This window comes from Netta rufina (genome assembly GCF_964035555.1).
Source record: "Netta rufina genome assembly, chromosome: 2".
In the NCBI taxonomy this organism is placed as follows: domain Eukaryota; kingdom Metazoa; phylum Chordata; class Aves; order Anseriformes; family Anatidae; genus Netta; species Netta rufina.
In genome coordinates, this window is record NC_140124.1 from 41,308,391 (window position 1) to 41,334,066 (window position 25,676).

The 25,676-nt window shown below is 40.6% G+C and overlaps 1 protein-coding gene across 5 annotated transcripts in view; it reads left to right on the plus strand.

The window, feature by feature from the left end:
• The first annotated feature begins 11,282 nt into the window (after window positions 1-11,282).
• The window catches only part of LRRC3B (leucine rich repeat containing 3B), a 45,995-nt gene continuing 31,601 nt past the window's right edge, over window positions 11,283-25,676 (plus strand). For 2 of the 5 annotated variants that reach the window (XM_084282705.1, XM_084282703.1), the window contains exon 1: window positions 11,283-11,624. The gene's annotated coding sequence lies outside the window, so the exon portion shown is untranslated. Of the gene's footprint in view, window positions 11,625-13,412; window positions 13,535-13,890; window positions 13,910-25,676 lie in introns of those variants that run through there. The other 3 variants (XM_084282704.1, XM_084282706.1, XM_084282707.1) reach the window with 3 other exon arrangements.

The window sequence follows — 25,676 nt, forward strand, 5'->3', positions numbered from 1 at the left end:
TGTGTTGGAAGGGACCTAAAAGATCACCTCATTCCAAACCCTCTGTCATGGTCAGGGACACCTTGAACTAGAACAGGTTGCTCAACACCCCATCCAACCTGGTCTTGAAAACCTCCAGGGTTAGGGCATCCACAGCTTCTCTGGGGAACCTGTACCTGTGCCTCAACACTCTCACAGTGAAGAATTTATTCTGGATATCTAATCTAAATCTACCCTCTTTCAGTTTAAAGCCATTATCCCTTATCCTGTCACTACATGCCCTTGTAAAAAGTCCCTCTCCAGCTTTCTCGCAGGCCCCCTTTAGGTATTGGAAGGCTGCTATAAGGTTTCCCTGGAGCCTTCTCTTCTGCAGGCTGAACAACCCCAATTCCATCAGCCTGTCTTCATAGGAGAGGTGCTCTACCTCCTGATCATCCTTTTTTTCTCAATTCTGAAAATGTAGGGAATTGCTGCCACAGGAAAACAAAACAAAACAAACCAACCAACCAAACAAAAAACAGACAAAACCCATGTAAAATGTGTTTCAAATAAAATGTATGAAGTACATGTATATGATATTTCTTAGGTATATATTGCGACAGTTTTCAAACTCTTCTCTCTTGAAATCATTTTAGCCTTAATAAGTACATTAGAAGACTGGTACTTTGTTGATCTGTAATGACCAAAAAATGTTTAGTTTGTTACTGAATTACGTCTTTCTTAATTGATAACATTTACTTAGGTGTGTAATCTGCTTTCTTTGACACACCTCAAAATACTTTACAAAGGATGACAGCGTGCAATTCGTCATCACACCTCATCATGTCAGATGGCTCACATTGTGCTAATTCCATTATCAGCAGATACATAAAACCAAATTTGATGTAATTACAATTGTTTACTGTACTATCTTTGAACGTTATTTTTACCCCTTAGGATGCCAGCCAATACTGTAATACAGTTTTTGCTTAATTTGGCAAGGCAATTATGTCTAATTAGGAACTCTCATCTTTTCTTTCTGTAGTTAGTTTTCAAAGGAAAAGATGTTTTGTGCAATTTGAATACAGTTTGAAAAAACTGAAAACATCCACATGCATTTTTGCTTGTCTTTGAGCCTGGCAACAGTTGAGATATTGAATTTTATTAAATTGTCCAAACAAACCATTACTCTTGTACTGGTGGTGTTGTGTGCCAAATAGTAGCCCGGAGCAGAGCTGCTTGGCTCTGTTAAAGCCCTGAACTAATAGGTTCATAATGAAAGCAACAATTCAAACTAAACTGTAAGAAGCATGGAAGTGCCTGTGCAGCACTCACAGAAACGAGTATGTTGTTTCATTACAGTTCTGTGGTAAAAGGCCACATTTTTATTCACCCTTGAAAACATGCACAAGATTGGCACACACAACATCACCATGAGGAGAACTCTCACCACATTTAGGGAGTGCTCATGAATATAAAGGACAGGGAAAAATGAAATAGGATGAAAATCACTCCTTGACATTAGGGTGAGGAGGAGATCAAGCTATCATTTCAGTTCTGTCTTGAAGGCTTAAATGAAAGAAAATTGCACAGGTCTGTGCCAGTTTTCTGCGTTAGTGTGGATGCTATTCCAAAATGTAATTCTGTATTGCATACCCAACAGGAAACAGTCATATGCTGCTTCAAAAACCTGCTTCTTTGTAGGTCAGATACAGATACATGTCTTGCCTCAGTGGTGACTAATAAGAACTTCAAATTCAGTTCTGTGTTCTTTTTTTTTTTTTTGTTTTTGTGTTTTTGTTGTTTTGTTTTGTTTTGTTTTGTGTTTTTTTTTTTGTTTTTTTTTTTTTTTTTATTACACAGTTCTAGATTTCCAGATGAATCAAAATATCAATTTATGCCCTGTTTTTACAGAATCATATTATTCGTGAGATCGTGATCTTCTGAACACATATGTATACAGTGATTTTATCATCCTGATAACCTGATTTCAACCACTCAGCTCCCTCAAATTCACTTTTGTGTTTAATTTCATGATGCCTCTGTATGATCTAGAGAATGGAAATATTTTTCCTAAGATGTAAAATTGAAATACAGCTGACTCTCCAAGTCCCCTTGCCTGTTCTCCTTGACTTTTGAAATTGATCTGTCCTCCATTTTACACAAATAATGCTATTTCAGAAATGTCTCATTAATATAATCAATGATGAAGTTGATATTTTTTCCTTCAACACTGTAGCATCCATATATAAGATCTGTTGTTACTGTGCTCATGCTGAGTTACTGTAAGCACAAACAATGCATCATCGTCGGGCAATAATTTTGCCAGATCAAGGCTGCGACTTTGCCCTCTGAGGGCTGTCTGTAAGCAGATAATACTGTTGAACTAGACAGAAGGATTTACAATGAACCTCTTTTTAATTATCATGCGTAACTCTAGGGAGCTTTTCAAAATGGTCCCTCTTTGGTAATTTTAATATGTTTCTAAAAGATTTTAAGTGATGTAAGTCCAGAGGTAGAATAATATGTATTGCTATTTTTAAATGCTAGTGTAAAACCCCAGCTGCACAGCTTTGTCTGTATTCATATTTTATTAATCAGTCCATTTTAATGTCCTCACTTTTCTCTCTCTCTCATTCTCCTACTGCTCAGCTGCTTTCCAGAGACCATTTTAAAATTAATTCTGATGATTTTAGGCATTTCTAATATGACTATGATCACAAGACTGTGAACCAGTGCTAGTAGCATTATTATTTGGGGACCTTGTCTGATTGTTTCCTCCAAGCTGACAAGTCAGGCCAAATCCTTGGTCTAATTCTGTTTACTTATTTATAATTTAAATTAATTTAAATTAATATATGACAGGATAATTGGCTTCCTTAAGATATAATAAGATAGAGAGGGTCTAAGCTCCAGCTGTTTTCCAGAGAGAGAGATGACATGGAGCATTTGTACCTCTAGCAATAAACCCTGCAACCAGACAATCCATGAACCATGATGAAACATGATGTATTTGCTTTGGTCTGTTGGTCATCTGGGGCAATTACTCCCCTGTGATCAGTGGTCAGTTCTGACTAACAGGTTTGGATACTCCACACTGAGCCTGGAAGTGTTCTTGGCAGACCACCGATTTTAAGTGGGTCTCATTTTCATTGAGGTTAAACACTCTCTGGTTGACAGCCACAAGTGCCTTTTAGCACAACAGTTAACAAGACCTCAAACTGTAATGTGTTCACTCAGCTAGTTAAGAGCAAAGAGTCTGATTTTATTGACAGGTGGAAGACAGGAGGCAATTACATTTCAAACACTTCTGCTTACTTGATCCTCTTTCTTCTTGTTCTTCTTGGTCTTCTTCATCTTCTTCTTCAGCTTTGGCAATTTACCTAAGATCAGTGCCTTGTAACAGAAATTCCCTTACTGGGCTTCTCTGAGGAAAGTCATACTCGACTCCTTTCCTAAAAGCATGGTGACAGAGTTCACGCTTTTCATTTTCCCAGGACCTCTGTTTCTTTTGTGGTGCTGCTCTATCCAGATTGCACTAGCAAATCTTAATTCAACAGGGGGCTCCCATTAAACTTTCTTCCATGGAATTTTTCTAAATCAGAGGATGTTGAAGAATATTTATGAGAACCACAGACTATGTAAAATCTCTGTCAGCTTTTTATCAGAGCTTAGTTTTCAAGTGAGAAAAAGATGCATGTCCTCTTAGGATTTCAGTCTTTGTTTTCCCTAATATCCAACACTGAAGAACAGTAATACCGAGGAATGTCTGATAGCTGATATCTGACGTATGTGAAAAGAAGGAAATCTTCACACATAGGATATATATGGTACTATCAGGTCACCTTCCCCATCATACCTGTTATTGCACCATAAGATATATTTCCATTCTGTTATTACTGGATTTTGAATAAATGCAAGACAATTTCACGGAAGATGAAAGCACATTTTTTTAACAAACTGCCTGGGGGGGGGGAAAAAGTGATCTTATAGTAACAGAAGCTTTTATATAGCACTCTTCATCTGGTGAGCAAGAATTACTTTAAAAGTAAATTGCATATACCTTCCTATTTTATCTAGATGGAAACTAAGTGACTGAGCATGAGGGATCATTGAACTTACATATTTTGTTTTACTAGTTTGTCCATATGAATTGCTAAAGTGTCAGTCAGCAAAAGACACACACTTAACTTTAAATCCTTTAAAAGGCTCAGCTGAAGTCAATGGCAGTACTCTTGGTACGTAATATTGAGGAGATGTGAAAATATCTGCAGGATCAGGAATTTAGGTTGGCAGCTTCCCTGGGACACAGCATGCTTCTCTTTCTATTAATTTAAAATATCTTAAGATAAAATATGCATGTTCAGTAAATACACACAGTATCTCTATGAATTTGGCTAACAGTTTTCTACATGACATTAATAGGCATAATTTAAAAAAATCAACCTGAAATATCAAGTTGATTATTTTGAAAGACTTAATATAATATATCCTGGGATATGAGAGCATGAGAGTTCTTACAGAACAATCAAGTTTTTGCAGCACTCTTACATAAACATAACTTTCTTACATAAAGTAACAAATATCTTCACTGCCCCCTGAACAGTGTCTCAGATATCAAGTCTAGAAAGAATACCTTACAGGCTATTGTTAGTTGTTGTAGGATAGTGCTGGTTGCTTCTTATATGTCTCATCATAAACAATGATGGGACATCATTTATGCTAACTTTTTTTTTTTTTTTCCATCTAGCTATTAAAAATGGCAGACAGAATTATGAGAGGATTTGTTTGGGAAACCTCATTTACAGTCTGGACATACACTCAAGTAGACAAACCCATTTCTTAAATACATCTGTATTTTAAGAGAAACCTGTGATAAATCTAAATGAAGAATATCTTGATGAGCTGAGGCTATAACGTGTCCTTGCCTCTTACCCTCCAGCAACAAAAGGCATCCATGATCTCATGATGATGAGCATTATATGAAGCTATACTTATTGTGTTGTTCCAGGCTGCCAGGTGTAAACATTTTGGCAATCTGTAACACCATCATTTATTCATTTTGTTTACGGATAATTTGCAGCGTCACACTCTTAATTATACTTATTCGTGATTAATACAACACTCTCATTTTATAAATATATTATTCACAAATAATAAGTCATGGAGATGTACTGGCATGATACATGTAAATGTGCTTTCTATCCTGTTTCACCAGTCTGAGTTGGTTTTCTTTCATTTCTTTCTCTGACTGTCTGGATAAGAGGTTTAAAACAAGTTATCACTAGTTGTGTTAGCACATACAGGAACAGATAAGTTATGTTTATTCAATTATATTTTGTGGCTTTTTGTTTGTTTGTTTGTTGTTTTCATTTTGGCATGAGTTGCTTTGTTTTTTAATTCTTTGTAGATCTGTCTGTCCCCGACCAGTTGTACTAGAGTCTGTTTGGCACTTGTGACTCATGGTGTGAACACCTGCTTCCTGGTATTCCTGGGGGCATTGGAAAAGTCAGGGCTGTTACTGTGTTATATACAGCTTTATATTCCCTCACAATTTAAAGCCAAGAAAGATCATCAGATTGTCTAGTCTCATGTCCAATGTGCCAGTGGCTATTAAATGTTGCATATATACCTCAAGGTTGAGACAGCTACTTTCATTAGCCCATTATATTTTAGTCCTTGAGAAAGCAAACTGTTTTCTCTCTAAAGCAGTATCTGAGACCCCTGAAATATTTGAGAACTGATTAGGCCTTACATGCCGAGACAATCACAGAGACAATCCACTAAAAAAATCTACCACGCTTGCCAATGTGAGCTAGAAAAATCTCTACTGCTCTTGGGCTTGGTTAAATTCAGACCCAAGCATCAGATGTCTAAAATAATTTTCTGCATTGGTTTACTCTCTTCCTGACTACAGCAAAATGAAAAATCCATGCTTCAACGGAGGGTAAAAACTTCCACTGCAGAATATATCAGGACAAATATCCGCTGGGAGGAGTCGGGCAGGGATTCTTCCTCACCTCTGTAGGCAGCCAACTGGGGCCCTCAAGTAAGGAATTTGATTATACTCATTACCTTAATGCCAACCTGCAAATGTCTGAGTGGGCAGGGTGTAATTCAAGCCATCTTGTTCCAACCATAATGGAAGAAGTTGCACAGATGCGTCATTCTAATGGATGTTGGGCTCAGGGGATCACCAGGGGATCTAGCCTGACGTGACCCTTTCCCTCCCTGTTTGAAGCTGCTCTGGCCATTAGAAGATCTAGAAACTGAAGTAAAGCCCATATTTAAGATAACCAGTTTTTAGGACAATATCATGCAATGGTTAAGTGTACCACCTCCCTTTGTAAACTCTTGGAGTTTAATTACCTTTACTGCTAGGAAATTGCATCTGATTTCAAGGTTGATTACATCTAACCTTAAACTTCCAGTCACTGGATTTAGTTGTACTTCTGTCAGCAAGACTGAAACAGCTCGCTGCTGTTATCTTTTCCGTGTATCCTCTCAACCTATCCTTGAGTAAGTGAAATATGTCCAGCTCTTTAAGCCTGCCATCTCAAGATGTGTGCTTGACTTGCAAACTATTTGGATTTTCTCCAATATTTTCTCGTCTTCTTTAAAGTGCAAGCACCAGAACTGTGCTTGATATTTTGGAAACATGCAAGGACTGTGCTGAGTCCTTCTCACAGCATTGCACTGAGATCTCATGTTGGGGTGATTATTCAGGGCAATCACTTTTTTGTCATTCCCCAAGTCCCTGCTTTCTGAGACAGTGCCCATTCCTACAAGCCTTTGGTTCCCAGAGGTATTAATTTGCATTTGACTGCATTAAAATGAATTTAGTGTGCAGCTTGTTGGACAGTGATCATTTAGCCAAATCAAATCACTGCAGAAGTAATATATCTTCTTTATTTACTGTGCTAAAATACATTGTGTCATATGCAAGCCTTAAAAGCAAAGATTTTATCTCATGGCCTGGACTGCTGAAAACAATAGAAAAATGTATTAGATGAAGACTGTTTCCGACTGCTGAGAAAGCTCCCTGCATTGAATGAAACCTCCCCATTAAAAGACTACATTTTGAAATTTGTCAGTGAGATACTTCTTAATCCTCGTAATGTGTGACCTGCTAATTCCATGTAATGCGGGACTGGAAATCAAAATGTCATGTGGTATTAAGCCAACTGCCTTGCAAAAATCCAAGTCTGCCCTATCAATACAGCTGCTTTTCTCATGCAGACCTGCAATCTTTTATATAGATCTTCTAAGTAACTAAAACCTCCGCAACTATGTCTGACAAGATCTAACTTCTACTAACCCATTTTGACTAGCATTAAACATCTGTACTATCCACTTCTTTTTCTAATAGTGCCCTAGAAATGCATACTATTTCGTGAGCAACCCAAAAGACCAATTTCAAGCAATGGATGGCTCATAGCAGAAAATTGTACTTCACCACTTATAATTTTCTCTAAATCAGAGCTAGGTGGAGTATGAACTGAACTAGCTGAGCTTTTTTACAACTGCTGTTTCTCTTTCAGAGCTAACGAAATATTGACAATCTAAGGATTTTCTGTTATTTAAAACAGGGAAAGGGGAGTATATGCACAACTAACAAGATGTTTCAAATTGACAGAACTAGCCAAATACAGGAAAGCAGAAGCTACTGGTACTTCTTGAAAAGATTGTTTCAGGCCCAATCATCAAATCCATGTAAGAGTAGCAGTGCTTAGGAAACAAGATGGACTCTGAAATGATGCACATTTCTAGGACAGGTATTAAGGAAGATTAAGTGATGCAAAGGATTTGTGCTGGCTGTCTGCAAAGAACACTTTTCTCCATTATTAATCTTCATGGGGCAAAACCTCAACATGTACGTGTATAAATTCAGTGGTAGTGCCTGTGGGCTAAGAGGAGTAAGGAGATTGTTGGCATCACTGACCTAAAGAGACAGCAGAAGCAGATAGCCAGTTTAAGAATATGGCTATAGTGTGAACACAAGAGTCTGTGTTGCTTTCAGTATTCCCAGAACACAACATTTCACGCTTTTTGCTGCTGTTATGGCTCAGTGCAGACTGCTGCTCTGGGCCCTGCCTGTGTGCTCCTTTTGAGCATGGAGCAATCCCAAGAATGTGCTGCTGATATATGTCTTTGCACTGTCCTCTACAAAAATTGACACTCTGGCCCACGAACAGAATAAATACCCCCTCTAAACTCCTACCCACATGCTGATGGTAAGACAGTTGTGAGATTTAGTTCTTGGCATTATCTACATCTAGAATATGGATTTCAAGCATTGTTGGTTATGAAAAGAATTAATCCTCTAGTGAAAGGAATATTAGTTAATGGACAAGGAGAAGGTCATTCGATTTATCTCAGCACTGGAAGAAGCAGTGTTCTTAGCTGATTGTTGCACAAGGTTATGAATTCCTGGGAAACTTAAAGGACTTATAGTATTGGATCATCCTTTAATTTAGCCACTGAAATATTTCATGAATGTTTATAAATTTTTAAGGATGCAATCCTGCAATGTCTTATTTGTATGAGTAAGTCTTAATCACAAAGAGTCTCAATGAATTATATTGGTTTATTAGCATCAGAAAAAAATAATTTTATATGTTTGATTGTACTGGGTCCTTATATATTTATAAACACTGAGCAAAATTATTTTATGAGGAAAGTTTAAGAACCATATAGCATCACCTCTTATTTTATGCTCCTTAATTTTCATATCTATGTGGAAAAGTCAGCAAGTGTTAGCAGCTCCTTTCTTATCCGAGGGCAGTCGAGTGACCTTCTCCTTCTCCATTAGACTTATATTCCCTCCTAACAGAGGATTAATCCATTCACTTTTAGTTATCATGTAAAATGGATGTGTGAGCCAATAAGATAATGAGTAAATCTGCTACTGGGTCTGTTCATGGAGCATATTCTCAAGAGTTAAGAAGTTTCTTGCACCTAGAATAATAACACATTCTTCCTACTGTACATGCAGCCAAGTGAGGGGGAGCATGACATAAGCTATATTTCAGTTCTTAAAAATCTCCGACATCTTTAACTGTAAGTAGCTGTGCATCCCTTCACAGTAATTTTCTCAAGAAAAATGACGTTCTGCTCCTTCAGTAAGGTATCCTAAACACCCATTAATTTCAGCTGAAGTTATAGATGCTCAGCTGCTCTCAGGAATGAATCTTAGAATACAAACTGGCAAACCAGCTACTCATGTGCAGCTAGTCATAAAACTTTTTTGTTGTTGTTGTTTATGAGCTGCAATTTCAACAACAAAAAATAAATATTTCTGTCCTTTGTGAGGTTCTTTTTTTTTTCCTTAACACAAGCAATCACATGTAAGTCAATAGGCTGAATAGTATCATGGCTAATGTAAAGTCATGCAAGCTGGAACTGTCTTCCCTTATATTGTTATGATATTTAACCATATAAATGGTTCTGCAAAATACAACTGGAGAGTCAATTTTAAAGGGAAATAACCACATGGAAGACATGGCTTTTTTATCTAATCAAACCAGCCTGCCTTCCTTCCTTCCTTCCTTCCTTCCTTCCTTCCTTCCTTCCTTCCTTCCTTCCTTCCTTCCTTCCTTCTCTTTCCTTCTTTCTCTCTCTCTCTCTCTCTCTCTTCCTTTCTTTTCTTCTGTGGAGCCAAATGAAAAGCAGATCTTCTGATCTGCTGATCTTTTTTTCCATTTAAAAAAGTACTTAACAGCAGCAAGTCACTCCAAGAAGGCTTGCAGGCTTGCAATGCTTCTGACATAAATATTACCACTGTGGGTATGAACAACCAAATACATCCATCCTGGGTGCTGTACCCTGCTGCCAGAAGCTTATATTCTGAACAGGGAAAATATAAACACAAGCTGAATAAATGGCTCCTGCACATTAAATTTTGGGTTTGCAGCAATGATTAATGTTTTTCTACTGAATTAAAATGAATCTAAGTCCATTTCTGCCATAGGAATAAAACACAAAGCCTGAGAATCATTTCCCATTGCATATAATCCAGGGCTGGCAGTCCAATCCTGGCTCCTTCTGGTCACTGACTTCGTAGGACAATGCAACCCATTATAAGAAGGAATGTAAGCTTATGTAGTGAGTTTTTAAACTGGCTATGTCTTCAAAGCTGGGTTGAGTCAGTCACTGAGTGTGAGGAATGTGTAAGAAACTGGCAAAAGTGATTTTATCAACTTTCGTCATATTTGTTATTTCCTCTTACACTAATAAGAATGTAAAGTGATAGGCATACATAAAAATGTTAATGAGCCAATTTGCAAATATTCATAAGAGCAAAGAAAGGGGGGTTGATGCAATACAAAGGTCTGGTCCTATGTTATCTTGCTAATATGATTCTGACAGATTATTCAAGAGGGTAAGTATATACTTGGTTAGAGACTCTCTGGGCTGGTTCTAAGTGGTGGAGAATGACATTTAGCTGTGTATTAATCACATGTTTTTCCTTCTTACCACCTGAGAAAGACCACCTATCCATGGCAATGACAGCAGTTTCTTACCCAGCAGTTTCTTTTTTAAATGGCCTATATGGATAGCACAGTTTTGCATAGTTAGAGGCAAAAAAACTCCCAAGGAAATCCAAGCCATTTCATTTTCTGTTCTATATAGCATCTTAGAAGGTTTTCACCTAAAGCAAATAAATAAGATAGTGAGCGGAGATGAATCTTTCCAAATCTTTTCTACTGAGGTGCTCTCAGCTGGAGACAGACTTTTGCTGCACGGGGTAAATAGGAAGTTTATTTTGGAGAGACAGTGTAGAAAATTGCCAAAGTGCATTTGAGTGAGAGAGGGTGATGCTGCTTCAAGCCTGTATTTCCAAAGTCCATTTCACAGGAACCTCTCTGGGTTAGAGGAGAAAGCCGCCCTAGCCGGAATCACGGTGCCATCCAGGTAGGGTTTCTACGCGAGGCTGCTCCAAGGGGCTCACCTCTTCCAGCCACAACTCCGCGGTGCGGCAGCAAGTTTGCAAAACCCAGTTACCCTCTGCTGGCAGAAACACTTGTGCCTTTTTTTTAATTTAGCATTACCTTCGGAGCGGCAAAGCGAGGAACCTACAGCTGCGATGAGGTGGCGGGGCGCGCAGCAGGGGCACGCCTGCGCCCCTCGGGGCCGCGCTCTGCCCCCCGCACCCCTGCCGCCGGGGGGAGCCAGCACCGGGAGGGGAGGGGACGCTCCCCGCCGGCACCCCCGCTCCGGGGGAGCATCTCCCCTCGGGGGAGCATCCCCCCGCCGTGCCTGTGGCAGCGGGAGGGGAGTCTCCTCCTTCCTCCCTCCCACCCTCTGCTCTCTCCTCCCTCCCCGCCTGCCTGCAGCCGCAGCGCAGGGGCAGGAGGGAGCGGCGGCGGCGCAGGCAGAGCCGCCCGGCGGAGGCAGGAGGGCGGCCGGGCGGTGGCTGCGCCCCGGCCCCCCCCGGCCCCGGCCCCGGCCCCGGCCCCGGCCCCGGCCCCACCGCCCCCGGCAGGCTCCGCCCGTCGCTCCCATGGCGCGGCGGCCCCGCGCCAGGTGAGGCTGCGCTGCCTGTTGCGCCGGGCCGTGCCGAGCCGTGCCGAGCCTTGCCAAGCCGTGCTAAGCCGTGCCGAGCCGTGCCGAGCCGCCGGGGGCGGCACACCGCGAAGTTTTGCGGGGAGGCGCCGCTCCGCGATGTAAGTTGCGGGGTCGTGCGACGTGGTGGGGGGGGAGGCGGCGGAGCCGGGAGGAAACTCGACGGGGAGGGAGGGAGGCGAGCAGCGCCGTGCCGTGCCGTGCCGTGCCGAGCCGGACACGGATCAGCCAGGGCCCCCGGAGATGCTCCCGGTACAGCCGGGGCTGGGGCTGCGCCGAGGCGGCGGGGGAAGGAGGGGAGAAGGGGCGGGGAGGCTGCGGGGAGGGGGCTGCCACCCCCTGTTCGGCACCGAGCGAGGGGCTGAGCCTCGCGACCCCGATGCCAAAAAGCGGAGCAAAAAGCGCCCCCCTCTCCGTGCCCGCCTTGCCGGGAGGGCGCCGTTTGCTCTGCCCTGGGGTTTTTCCACTTTGACACCTCCCAGGACCAGTTGCTGCCGGGTGGCGGTGGTGATGGGGAGGAGAGGGCAGCTCCTTCTGAACGCGAGCAACAAATGGCAGCCGGGCTGCAGGGGCAGCGGCGGCGCTCGCTGCGCCCAGGTGAGCCGCACCGCCTGGCCCCGCAGCCCGGGGAGGCACCGGGGGGCAGCTGCAGCCCCCCCGGGTACAGCCCTGCGGCCCCCGGCCCGCTGATTTGGGGTCCCGCGGGGATGGGGGGCTCCGTAGGGGGTGGGAGCCCCCAGCAGGCCACGGCCGCGACCCTGAAGCCGGCGTGGGAATGCCCCGGTGCTTGCGGTGGGGATTTGGTGTGTGTGTGCGAGAGGGCTGGGAACAGCAGGCTCTTCCCTCGCCTTCATGGCAATGCACACGGCCAGAATTTCCCCTCCCCAGAAATTTGGAAAATGCCTCAGATGTGCCAGCAGGAATTTTTCTTTCCTTCCCGGCTTCTTCCTTTTAAAATTTTTAAGATTTTTAGAGCTCCCGTTAGGAAATGGCAAAGCCGTTCAGGCTGCAGGTTATCACCCGGTCTTTCTGAATGTCCCTAGAGAGCAGAAATGGTGTGACAGCGAAATGAAAAGAGCCAAATAACTTGAAAAGCGTGGATAAACCAACTATTTCCAGAGTCAGAATGAAAGCAAGGCAAACAGCGTTTTAGTGCTCGCTTCAAAGAAGCGAGCCCAGAGGTATTTACATATCTATGAAAATGACAAAATAAGCTAATGCTTTTGAAGCGATTGTAATTATTTAAAAAAATAATAACCATGAGAAAATGTTACAGATTTGTTAAGGGACGGAAAATGAGTACTTTTAGAGGGCAGTCTTTTCTGAATACTGAAAAATAACTGTGAACAACTTCTTGTGGTAATCTGTCTACCAATTTGTACATTTCAATTGCAAGGTGTGTGTCATGCCCCTCCGCGAGCAGTAACTTGAAGGCTTTCATACAGGAAACCACAGTGTTCATACAGCTTGTGTTTTTAGTATTTTGCTCAGTAACTTAATTAAAAGGACAGGCACACCATGGGTTTCTAGTTTGATTTAGAGGGAAAGAACAAAGTAATTAAGCTGTAGAATAAACTCGTTTGCAAAATCTATGCTGCGTTCAGAGTCTGATTTTCTAGTTTAGCTTCTGTATCTTGCTTGGAATTAATGATACCAGTGTGATTGCTTAGCTGATTCCGCAGCCCTGATTTGTGCGAGTTGCCATGGGTTTCTATGGGATTACTCCTACAGGTAATCCTCTGATGACTCAAGCCAGCGGGACTGGGCCCGTATTCAGATAGTTCCAGCATAGGTGCTGTGTGGGGACGTGCCTCTTGCTGCTGATGGGAGGGCTTTGGCTCCAGTAGAAGGGTCTGGGGTTAAGTCCAGATCTGTCACATTTATCCAGCTGTTGCTGGTTGGGTCACAGCCCTGATCTCGCTTTCTCTGAGGTTTGCTGTGAAAGCGGTGCTGACTTTGGTCTGCGAAAGGCGATCTCCTGTGGATGGTTGTCGTTTTCCATTGACCTGTGGTGAGTTTAAACTGCTCAGCATCTTGGAGATCGGGGCCTGAGTGAATGAGAAGAAGGATTGTAGCTGCTATGATTGAGAATCAGTGTGTTTTGGCTCAAACAAGAGATCAAAATCAAAATACAAATATCATTTAATAGACATATGTGTTTGTACTCTGGATCCAATCCAGAGTACTAGTAAATCATGTGCTAGTAAAGTATGTGAGAGCTTTGCTACAGATAAAAACAATAGCAAGATGTTTAAGGATACATTTGTGGTTTGTCTCTGCCATGTGCTTTACAGGGTCCTTATTTAAAATCTTTTAGAAGATGGGAATCTTTTCCTGCTCATGCTGAAGCCACGTTAGAACCTGGTAACTTCAGAGCAAACACATCGTAAGGCAACTCAGGAAATAATCACCAATCAGTAGAATTGAAACTTAAGAAAATAGCCTTATTTAAAGTGCAAACTTGGGTGTCTAAACCTAGAGAAAATGTATTTTTCTGTTACAGAGTCAACTTTAGATGTTAATTCAAATATTAAGGTGCCTCTAAGTCTTGCTTTTAATGAATTTCCTGTTTCTTCAGTAGTAGTATCTATATGAGTGTAACACAAGGGATTATTTCACTGGCAGGAAGGTGTGAAACCCTTTAATGAAATGAATAATTTAAGAAGCAGGAAAATGTGCAGGAATATGTGTTGTTACCATTCCAATTAATTAGAAGGTGGACTAAGGAAGCAGCTTTTCCTCAGCGTAGTATATTGTATTTGCGATCACTTACAGGATTTAAATGTAAGTATGATCCTTGTTGTCATCTGTATGAGTGGTCTTTTATCAGTCCTGGTTTGAAAATGCGGATTAAGTTAGTGTTACGTGGCTAGCAAAATAATGTGCGGTTTTGCTTCATCCAGTACATTTTTTTAGTATAGGTAAAGAAAAATCTTACAAAGCTATGAAATTCAGAAACTTATAATGCTAAAGAGAACCTTATTTTAAAAGGATGATGTTTTGAGCCAAGAATAAATTATTGGAGTTCATGGAACACATAGCATTTACCTTGGCTTGTTTGACCAACTCTTTTTAAATATTGGCTTATTTACTAAAAGTAACCTCCTGCAAGTGCAGGCTTGGTTGAATTCTTCAATGCTGGTAAAGTTAATACATCTACAGAAACTCCAAACAGTAAGAATATAAGAATTTCTCAGCACACTCAGTAAGTATTTTTAAATGATTTTCTCTCTGAAGTACATGCGTGAACAAGGTTGCCATCTACTCTTAAATCCAACGTGGTGTAGGTGAGATAGCATTACATTCAGAAGTCTTCTGATCTGGAGAATTTAATCTCTGCTGTTAGTTTTAATCCAACACCTTTCCTAAAGAGGCTTCTGTGCTTCCTCTGTCCTGGTGCAGTTTGTTAGTCTGGATGCACAACGGAGAGCTGCATGCATCCGAGGGAAAAGCAGTGTGGTGTGATAGCAGTTTTACTCATTGCTTCATTTGAGCTCATGCTCTAGATAAACAGTTGCCAACCCCACAGTGGAGGAGCTTCATGTTACTTCACAAAGGTTAAAGATGTATCCTCGTGCTTCATCAAGATTTCTGTGGTTACTGGTGTCCGTGTGTCTGTACTTTCCACTGGTGGCTGACGTTGTTTATCCCTATAGATGAGGCTGCATTTGTAGCCTGCATGGGCATGTTTTACAGAGACCTAGGTTGAACTTTGAAGAACACAGCCCTTACTGCTACTGAACAAGAAAATAGCTTTTTTTCCCTCTGTCCTGGGTATTTGAATGTTCTATTGGGTTCCTTCAGCAAGCAGGTTTGTTTTTAACATTAGCTTCTTTCCATGTTAACTCTAACTCTGGACATGGGGAAAGCCTTTTACCATAAGGATTGGCACAGCTCCTGAGTCCTGCTTTTTATCAGCAAGGAACATGCAAAGCTAGCTTAATTATTATTATTATTTCTCTCTGGACAATGTGAACTTTTATAAGGATGAAAATGAGAATGTTTAACTTTAGCATTTCCGAAGGATGAAGTGGTTGGTGTGGTTGCAGCACAGCCCTTTGGCTCAACTCCCTGCTATGCCAGGGGCTTGCCCGGGGACTTTGGAAAAGATGCTGTAGGTGGGCAGATTCAGATGGCTTCAGCCTTGCCGAGCGAACAGACTTAGCTTTTTGTGTCTCAGCTCCACAGATAGAGAGGAGATAAAAATGCCTCTTGAGTAAATGGTGTGGTAAAAGGCCTTTTCAGAGATACATTCAACTGGGTAATTGGAATTTGCTTGAACAGAGATGAAAATTAGCACTACAGTTCTTGATGCACTTGATCATGGTTTACCTTTGCTTTTCAGGATCAGTTCAACTACCTAGTGTGTGTTTAAAATACATTTCGTCCAACATTAATAACAGTTTCATGGAGCTGCTAACTTACCCTTTGAAAAGAAGAAGAAAGTTGATCTCTGCCTGCTAAATAGTACTATAAAGGTACAATAACAAGAGAAAGTGAAAGGTGATAGAAGTGACTGATAGCACATAAATGGGTTGCTGCTCCAGCCTGGAAGCAGCAAAGCAAATGGAGACTATTTAATTATTTAAGGAACAATAAATGAAAAGTCTGGTTATACAGTAAAAGGAGAGACAAACAATAAACAGAAAGTTGAGAGAGGGAAACTGTGTGTAAGGAAAGTAGAAGGTAGATGGGCAGAGATCAAAGGGGCAGGGGATGGGCTTACGTTTTCTATAGAGCTTTTGTTTGGAAAATATTGTCTGTATAAATCTGTGCATCGCAGTGCTTACATAGCAGCCTGTCTTCTACTCAAATTGTGGGAGCCTGACACAGCGTGTTCTTCTCCTGGGGGCTGCTCCATGTTTCTGCTTCTTCCTTTGGATGTACAACCACAGTGAATTGTGAGAGTGTTTTTACTGATGTGTGTCTTGGTGACAGACTGTCCTAAGAGGTATACTTTGTGGATGCTGTTAGTTTTAATGGTGTTATCATTTTCTCTTCTGTCAAAGTTGCAGTGAAAGTTACTTCTCTCTCCTTCCTCCAGCAGATAATAGCATTGATTTTAAAGACAGACTTTTTGCTTTTTTTCTATTTTTTTTTTTCCAGTTTACCAAAATTGGGTTGCATACTTTTGCAACTATACTAGCTAAAGATGTTTTGTATGTAAATATTGTGGCTATTCAGCATTTCATTAGAGGGCTTGAAGGACTGCTTTATAGGTTTACTGGGAGTTAATAGGACACATGAAAAGCATGGAGGTTTGTTGTTGTTTTTTTTTTTCTCGCTCATCTGGATTACAAATGTGTATTGCCTGAATAGAATTTGCTTCTATATGTACTTCGTATTACATATTTTTGTAATACCTAAAAAATATACAAATCTATGTGCATGTGAATAATATGCAGCTTTTGCAAAGGGTGAAGCCTTTGGCCATTGAAATGAATCAATGCTGTTTGCTATTGCAAAAACATCATCATTAAAAATAAACAAAAGCACTGGGTGTACAATTTTCAGTTTGTGCAAGCATTCTTCTTTCCTAAAGAATAAAATGTATAATGTATATTGAGATTTGATTTAGGCAAGTACTTCATCTTATTAGAAGCGGAGCTGCAACAAAAATCTTCTATGAAGTTGCTTGCTAGATTGTATATGGTTAATGAAGTAATGGTGGTTGTGTATTTCATTGATGAAACTTTGGCTTATGAACATAAAAAACAACCCAAAAAAATGTAAGCAGTGTTTACATTCTTGACTTTTTGCCTATTTTTATTTCATGTTGAATAATGGAAACTGATTCCATTAAGAATTCCATTTGAATTATTTTTTTAATTCTTCACATAACGATATACATGCGTTTTTTTAACATACTGTTAGCTTAAAAAAAAACATACACATCTAAAAACAGATTGTGTAATACATTTTTAGTCTGAAGTTTTTATTTTGAAAGGGGTATGTGCTCCTATATTTTTCTCTGACCAGGAAAAAATGGTATTTGCCAAGAAGAAAAAAACTTGAATAGATATTTGCAAATTTAGGAGCTCAAAAAGAGGGAGAATAGTCAAAGGCAGGAGGCTGATCACAGGACCAGGAATCACTAATTTACAAGGCTTGGTCTTTTAGCAAGTGTGGCTAGGGTTTGGTAGTTTGTTGGCTTTGTTTTATTTTTCCCTAGATGTGCTGTAATTGGTCTTTAAAATTTATCTTGATTCTCTGTATTGTTAAACATAATTTATCATTATTAGTGTCAAAAAGAGAATGACCCTTAGTTCTTTTTTTCCTGAAGTGAACAGAGTACAGCTCCCATTGCAACCTTCAAATAGGCTGCGGTTCTGAACATCCTTTTTTGCCCTTGTTTCCAGCTTTGTTGACATGAAGTCATTAAGATAAAAATTGGTGATTTCTGAACAGTCTATTTTTAACAACTTTATACTAGGATATTACTGTTCATGAATATGTGTCATTCCTAATCTGCGGAAGCACTAAAAGGGAAGGCATGTGTCAGAGGAAAACTTTTAATATTATTTTTCGGATTTTGCTGTTCTCCGGGTGTGTCTAGTCCTGTTCTGCAGATAAAAGTATAGCTCTTCACTCTGTTGCTGCAAGAATATCTCCTCCTCATTGATGCTGAGAAATTCCAGACTGTTTCAAATGACATTACAAAAAGGGGTATGAATGGGCAATTGTTCTTTTCTACAATCTTCTAACTAAGAATGAAACAACTCCGGAAACATCGTATCACAGCAAATCCCAGAACTTCAGTTGTCACCTCTCAAAGGCTGCAAATTTCTTAAGCACGGCATTTCAAATTGAGTAAAAACATCTCATGTTTGATTTAAAAACAGCCTGTGGATGAAAGCATACAACCAGTGGACAATCCTTTACCTGTAAGTGCATATTGAGGCTGCTAAGCTGAGACGTCATGTTTGTGCAGACCAGATTTCTAATCCCATTTTTGTTCTTAAGGAGACTTGTCATTGAGAGGTTAATTATTTCTAGAGATTGTATTGGTCATTCGCTGTTTTCAGAATCTTTCACAGTTTTTGCCCTTTGACAGAAGACATTGTGTATGTATTCTGCTCGTCATTTTCATCAATTACATGGTATGCTTATTGGCAGCTTTCATGCATAAATACTTATTTTGCTAGAGTAAGAGATGACAGGATTTAGACATGTAAGAAACCTCAGTCTTTGGCTCAGAAAAAAATTCTTGATGGATACAAATGGTATTTCAATAACTTTCGATCCAAAAACTTTTCTTGCAAAGCGACATGACTGTTCTTCTTGCCAGTCACGGCAGGTGCTCCATCTGTACAAATACTGCCTAATTTGAACCAGTCAAGCGTAACATTTTTTTTCCCACTATCTGCCACATTTTCAACAAATTTTCTCAGTTCTTTAAACAAGTGTGAGGCAGCAGTGTGGAACAAAATGGACAGAGGCCAAGCAATTCCCTTAATTATAGCAGGGTTTTTTTAACACATTGAACAACAACAGTCAACTGTGCGGTGTCAGTAGCATTGCAACTTCCCTTGGTGGTGAACAAAAAAAAATGCTTGCATGAATCTGTTAAAAATTGAATCCATGCTGTTGCATCGTCTAGGATTATCTCAGCCCTTCTCATTGTCATGCTGCATGAAGAGCTATGGACATATCAGCTGTGTGCTGCTCTTTTGATCTGGTTTGTGCAGCACAAGCTGACAAACCCTCTTGCCTGCTGTCTTTGTTGCCTGAGAATGGCTCTTTCTCGTAGACTAGTAATTTGCTATTTGCTGTTACACCTTTGCTGCTGTTTTCAGTTCACAAATGTGGATTTATTTTATTTACAGACAAGAAGTTGTGCTTGGTGACTTTCTTGATGTGAAATAAGACTGCAGATTAGATCCAATAAAAGCTTTTTGGCATAAATTTCAGTATGAGATTGTGTAAAAATATCATTCAATTTTTGATTTTCAGCTGTGTCACTGTGGCACACAAGCACACTTTGACAGACTCTGTGCCTTCTCCAGAGCAGAATGTAGCCTTCCTGGAGAGAAATTCTCCCCGTGCACTCTCATCTTCACATGCTTTCGTCTTAATATTTTCACTGCAACATGCACAACTTGTGAAACAATGCTTTGATGATAAGTAAATTGCTTTCAGAAGTTTATGGGTGTTTGTGTCAGGGGGGGAATCGTTAGAAAAAATGAGGTTAGTGATGATGCTGCAGGTTGCACAGCTCCTTTATTTTCTGTCCCTCTGTAGAGACGCAGAGTGGGTAAGCTATGGCCTTCGATAGGTTTCCTCAAAGTCTTGCTGACTGCAGTTATTGTGGCCTGGTTGTTTGGTGTTTTAATAGAGCAATTTTAATCATGCATGCTAAAATTGCTAGTTTTAAATTCTGGTTCTAAAAGCTGTGGATTGCAGCTTTTGAATCCCATGTAGTCACTTGGGCTTTCGCAAACAGAGACTAAAATACTCTCGGTTTTGCAGAATAGTGTTTTCCACCCGCTCCATGCAACATCAGTCATTAACTTCATTAGTGCAAAGCAATTGGGAACAAGGGGCCGATTCTGTGACCCTGTGTTCTTCCATTCACTTGGCTACTGTACCATGTACCCATCTCAACTTATGGTGCTTCTGCTGTTTCCTCACTTAAATATATACGATTAATACCCTTCTAAAAATATGTAAAATACGTGGTTAAAAATGCTGCTGAATTTAATAAATGTCTGTTTTGTAGTAGAAGTAGCGTATTTGTAAATGCAGATGTGATGTGTGTGTGCAGGAGCTAATGGAGCTCTACAACCATGCAGTCTCAGCCCTTCTGACCCTCTTGTTTCTTCATTTTGGAGCACACAGTTGCAGGTAAAGGGCACTGACAAGATAACTTTTGAGTCACTTAAATATCATGGCCAACAGAGGAAGATTTAACTTCTAAGGATCAGGTATTAGGGAAGTGCACTTCAATATTCCTGTCTAGGAAAAAAAAAAGAAAAAAAAAAGAGAAGAAAAAAAAAAGCATCCTAATTACAGATACTGAGCATGCTGGGGTCAATTGGTGTGAGTAAATGGAGGCTGACTGATGAAGTGGAAGGTTTGCCATAGTGAAAATCAGAGATTAGTGGGGGGTGGGATTTTGCTGTCTACTCTTTTCTTCTCTGTTTTTACCCATACACCTCGCTGTTTGTGGTGTTTCCTAGAGGCAGTTTTTGATAGAAGACTTGCTCCTGGAAATTGTTACGTTTTGGCCTGAGAAATCAGCTGTAAACTTTGTGCCTCCTCCAATATAACTTAGACTAGATGCTTTTATTTGACAACTTAATAATTGTACCTAAGCTGCCTTTGAAAATATTTTGTACTTGGATTTTATTAGTCTTGAATATATTACTTTCTTAAGAGATTTTTATAGTTCTTACTAAATAAAGAATGAACCTGGAAAAAAAAGGAAATTAGAAATAAGTTCTCTGTGTCTTCACTTCCAAAACAAAATCTGTATAATAATGTGTAAACTTCATTATCTGTTCATCATCTTCACACCAGAATGGGGGAAAAAAAGTTCCTTGTGTAAACCAACTGAAACCTGTTTTCTGTGACATAGCCTTTGCTTTTTCAGATTAGAGAGGAACACTGTATTCCTCAAATATAAGAAGAAAATTACTGTTCTATTACTTACTATTACTACAACCGTGATAACAAGCAAAGAAAACATGGGGCTGAAAGTCAGCTAACAGACTGCCCTGCAGCAGCAGTGATGCTGGATGTTTGATTTCAGCCTGGTAAGGATAAATAGGTGGTGAGCCCTGCTGTCATAAGGGTGGGATGCACCTATGAGCATGCCTGAACACCGCTTTGGGGAACAGCTCTTTACTCCAGGGACTCTGCTTGACATTACCAAGTTCACCTTGGGTCCTTACACTGTGCTGTAGTTCCTCTTGCTGGTGAAAGCCTTTGCTTTTTAAATTAGGTATTTGACCTGTATTGAAGTTCTGGTTCCTTTGAAGGCAAAAATCAATTTCTTTGCCCATCCAGAAGAACAAAACAAATAAACAAACAAAAGCAACAACAAAACAACACCATCACCAGAAAAAAAGCCCAAACCAACCAAACATAAAAGCCAGCCTCTGTTAGCAATAATTGACCAGATGCAATGGGGTGAGTATTCCTTGGATTGGGCTTGCATTTGTCAGCTATAGGGGCAGCATGAGAGGGCAGTGTTGTCTATGAAGAGCTGAGAGAGATGTACCAGATCAAATACCTGTGTAAGAAGGCATGGCTAAAGAAAAGGATGGCAGAAATATCAGGGCATGCTGAAATGTTGTATGTAAGATTTGTAAATCTCTGCCAGGAGGTAAAAGGTAAAACTTCCTGCTAATGGTAAAGCATTTCCATGTTAAGCCTAGAGTTATTTTCTTGGCAGGCCTGTTGGAGGTGTACTCCCAGTCCCAGGGAAAGCTGGCAATTTGGGTGTGCACAGGGTATGGGGATTAGTCAGGGCAGATGCATAGACACTGGTACAAGGGGCAAGCTGTGGAGCCCCTAATCACAGGAAAGCTTCTTGGATGGGAACTCTGTCTCTGTGAAAGGCTCAGAGCCACGGGCTTCCCTGAGAAATTAGCATCTTAAAAATCAAGTTAAAGGCTGAACTTTTCTATAAATGAAGAGGTTTTTTATTGGCTATGTGACTGGTCCAAAGTATAAAGGGAATCATGACGTGTTTTGAGTACCTGCTGCTGCCAAGCTGTGCTTCCTGTGCTCCAGAATGCTTCCATTTGAGTTTTTAACATGAGTTAAACATGAGGCAGTGTGAGTTGAAGATGTTTTAGTTGTCATGGCTTGCACAAGGTTCTCATTCAGGGCTCCTGGAGATCTCTTCTAAAACCTTACCAAGAAGAGTGCTCAATTCTTTTCCCTTAGTGGTGTGGTTTTGGGGAGGGTACGTGGGTGAGCTTTCACTGATCTTGGTAGTGAGGGAGCCCCCTGTGATAGTTGTGCAATGAGGTTCTAAAATCTCTCACTTGCCAGCTGTTTCTTCCCCCTGTCCCGACTTTGTAAATCTTTGTTCCAATTTTTCTCTGGATCAAAGTCATGTTTAAAGAACAAAGTCCATCAGAGGTGTTGGCACAACCAAGAAAAATAGTTCTGGAAGATGCAAGTCAGCTTAGGAAGTCTGAAATGGGAGGTATTTGTCTTTTCTTTCTCAAGGGAAAAAGGCCATTCCGAACCAGAAGGTGAGGTATTCTCAGGTGGTAGTTTTGAAGAGTCTTCAGAAGGCTTAAACAAAAGTAGCACCTCTGTGTTTCCCAACCAAGGATGAAGAAATGTTTTATTGTAGTATAGCACTGTAGTGAGTTAATCAAGAGTAAACTTTGTGTAATTTTCCTTGCAAATATTTGGATACTTATGAGAGTGTTTACAGTCCCTAACCTTTTTACTATTTTCTTTTTATCTTTCTTCACTTTTCATTGCTGCTGCTTTTTGAAAGCTATGATTTCCCCTGTCTAAAAGGGGTCACCTTCAGAGGGGCTTTTTATGGGGAAGAGGAGGCACAGGAAAGTCAATTGGTTCAAATCCAAGACCGGGGTTGTTCAGAGGTGTTCCTATTAGTCGTTAGATTGTTATTTGTTTTGGAAATGTCAGTATTGCTTTTCTTGCTTGAGAATCACTTGCATTTAGAGATCTGAGGTAAACCTGCATAAATCTGAGCTCACTGAAGTCGCTTTGATTAAAGTGGGTGTAAACCATAGCAGATGTAAGTGCAGATTTAATGTGCATGCTGTCTCAGTTTGTGACAGTTGTATGCAAAATCATAATGAAAGCACCTTAGGAATGGATAATAATCACGCTGATTTGGACACGCCATACATCCAAATGGGAAGTGAAGTATTGTTTCTAACTTGCAATATAAAAATATTTGAAATAACTATTTCTGGTTTTCAGTATTATCTATTGAATTCATATCTACCCTTGTCATCTGACAGGCTACTAAAACAAGATTCTGTTTGAAATGATAAAAGTGACAGTTGTACAATGCATTTTATTCCTGCCGAGCCTGTGATGTAGTTAGTTTGGGGAGATTGGGATCTTGCTTCACTTGTTCAAGGACAGTCCTTTGGAAAGGATTTGCAGAATTTGTAATTGTGCCCATAAATCCTCCCTCCCCTCTGCATGTATGGTAAAATTTCTGCTGCAACCCTACTGTTCTGTGTTCCAGAAGGAGCAATTCTCTCTTATTTATCGCTTGTTCCTTCTTTTTTGAAACCCCAGTGGTTGTGTCCTGCTTGTGGTGAATCCCTCTGCCACTGCAACAGATCTTCCCCTTTTCTGTAATGTTTGTATGTAGAATTGCTTCTGTGCTCTGTCAGCAGCTCACCCCTTGCAGTTAGTAGTGACTAGAAGAAATCATATGTGCAGGGACCCAAACTCTGCCCTTAGCTACACATATGAAAACCTGTGGCACTGTACAGTTGGCTTGGAAAGACTTAAAAAAAAAAAAAAAATCTCATGAGATCCACTGTGCTGAAAGTCTCTCTGTAAATGTTAGACAGGGCTGCTGTTTTTGTGCTAGTACATTTTATTTTAAAGCTGTACCCAATCCGCAGTCGATGGAACTGTTTCATAACATTGAAACAGAGGGACAAATTTGGAGTATGAGATGTGCTATGCTGTCAGTGGAGCTTGCTACTAAAACTGCCTTTGCTAGGCACAACAGCAGTGTCTGTGCTGTGAGACAGACATGCTCCATGGACTTCTGGTTCCTGGCAGTGTTCACGCTGCTGGCCACAGTGTGACCTCCCTCCTTCTTGGCATGATGTCTTTTGGGAAGGGGCCAGGCCCGTCTCCTGGCTGGGGCAGGCGGTGGCAGTGCCCGGAGTCCCAACCCCATCTTCTGGTGGGTGATGGCAGCACAGCAGGTCTGAGGTAGCAGAGGTCCTCCCTGGGACAGGAAAACTGGGCTTAGGGCTGACCCTTTCCTGGCACCGTCTGGTACTGAGCAGTCATGGGACTGAAGAAAGTAAAGAGCTGAAGCTCACAGGCCCTTGGTCTCCAGGCAGATGGGTGAAGGTCAAGTCCTGGCCAGTGGTGGTGTGGCTGACCATCGTGCCATGCAAGACAGCAGCATATGTGGAGAAGTGTTTGTATGGAAAGCTCCTTATGACCTATTTGTATCATGTTTAGCACAGAACAATAAGAATAACGTTCAGCCTATAGAAAGATAATATACTGATCGCTGTAGCCACACTCAATTGAACAGGTAGCATCTTTGACTCTTACATTCTGCGAGTGTAGGTACTGTGCTTCATACAGCTGGCAGAGAGATAACCAAAGAGCTTGAATAGATATCTAATCCTCCTTAAAACCAACCAACCAAACAAGAAAAAGTGTTACAGTAATAGGCCTCATCATACATTCAAAGAACCCAGCCTTGAGCCATTTACTTTTCTTCTTGGTTGTGATCCTAGTGATACAACAAGGCAAATCATAAAAACTGAAGTAAAGATGTAATGAGACGCATTATACATAATTCCAGTACCATCATCAGATATTTTTATCTACTTCTGTTTTTTATTAAAAAAAAAAAAAAATCAGAAAGAAGACTTTTGTTTTTCCAGACTAAATGGATTGTAGTACATTCATTTTTGCCACTGCTTAATGCGGAAAGGGAGTAGAAAATAATTGAAATTAGATGTGAATTGTTTATGTGTCCAATTAGCTGTTGTGAATGGAGGGGAGAGGAAGTTAAAAGCTGCTAATTGCTATGGTTTTTATTGTACTGACTACGTGGCCTGCAGCTAGAACTGTAGGCTCTGGAGGGTAGCCTCATGCCATGTAATGTAAGGGCACTTTTGGGAGGGAAGAGCAAATATCTGCCAAAACACTCGTTCTTGGGCTGTGAGGTTATATCTTGATGTTTTGTCATGTTGCTGGAAAAGAGTGGTGTTTTCCCTTCAAGGAAATCTAAAGATGTTTTATTTATGTTTTATTTTGGTATATCTAAGTAGAAAAAGTAATAGAACAGAAGTTATGATGCTGTGGTACAGAGCCTTCATGTTTTTAATTCCATTTCCTATATTCAAGGGATTTCCTAGCAAGAATAGAAACCTCTGCAATAACAACTCCTATTTATGTTAATCTTTTGCAATCAGCATGCAGTCTGAAATAATTACAATGAAAAC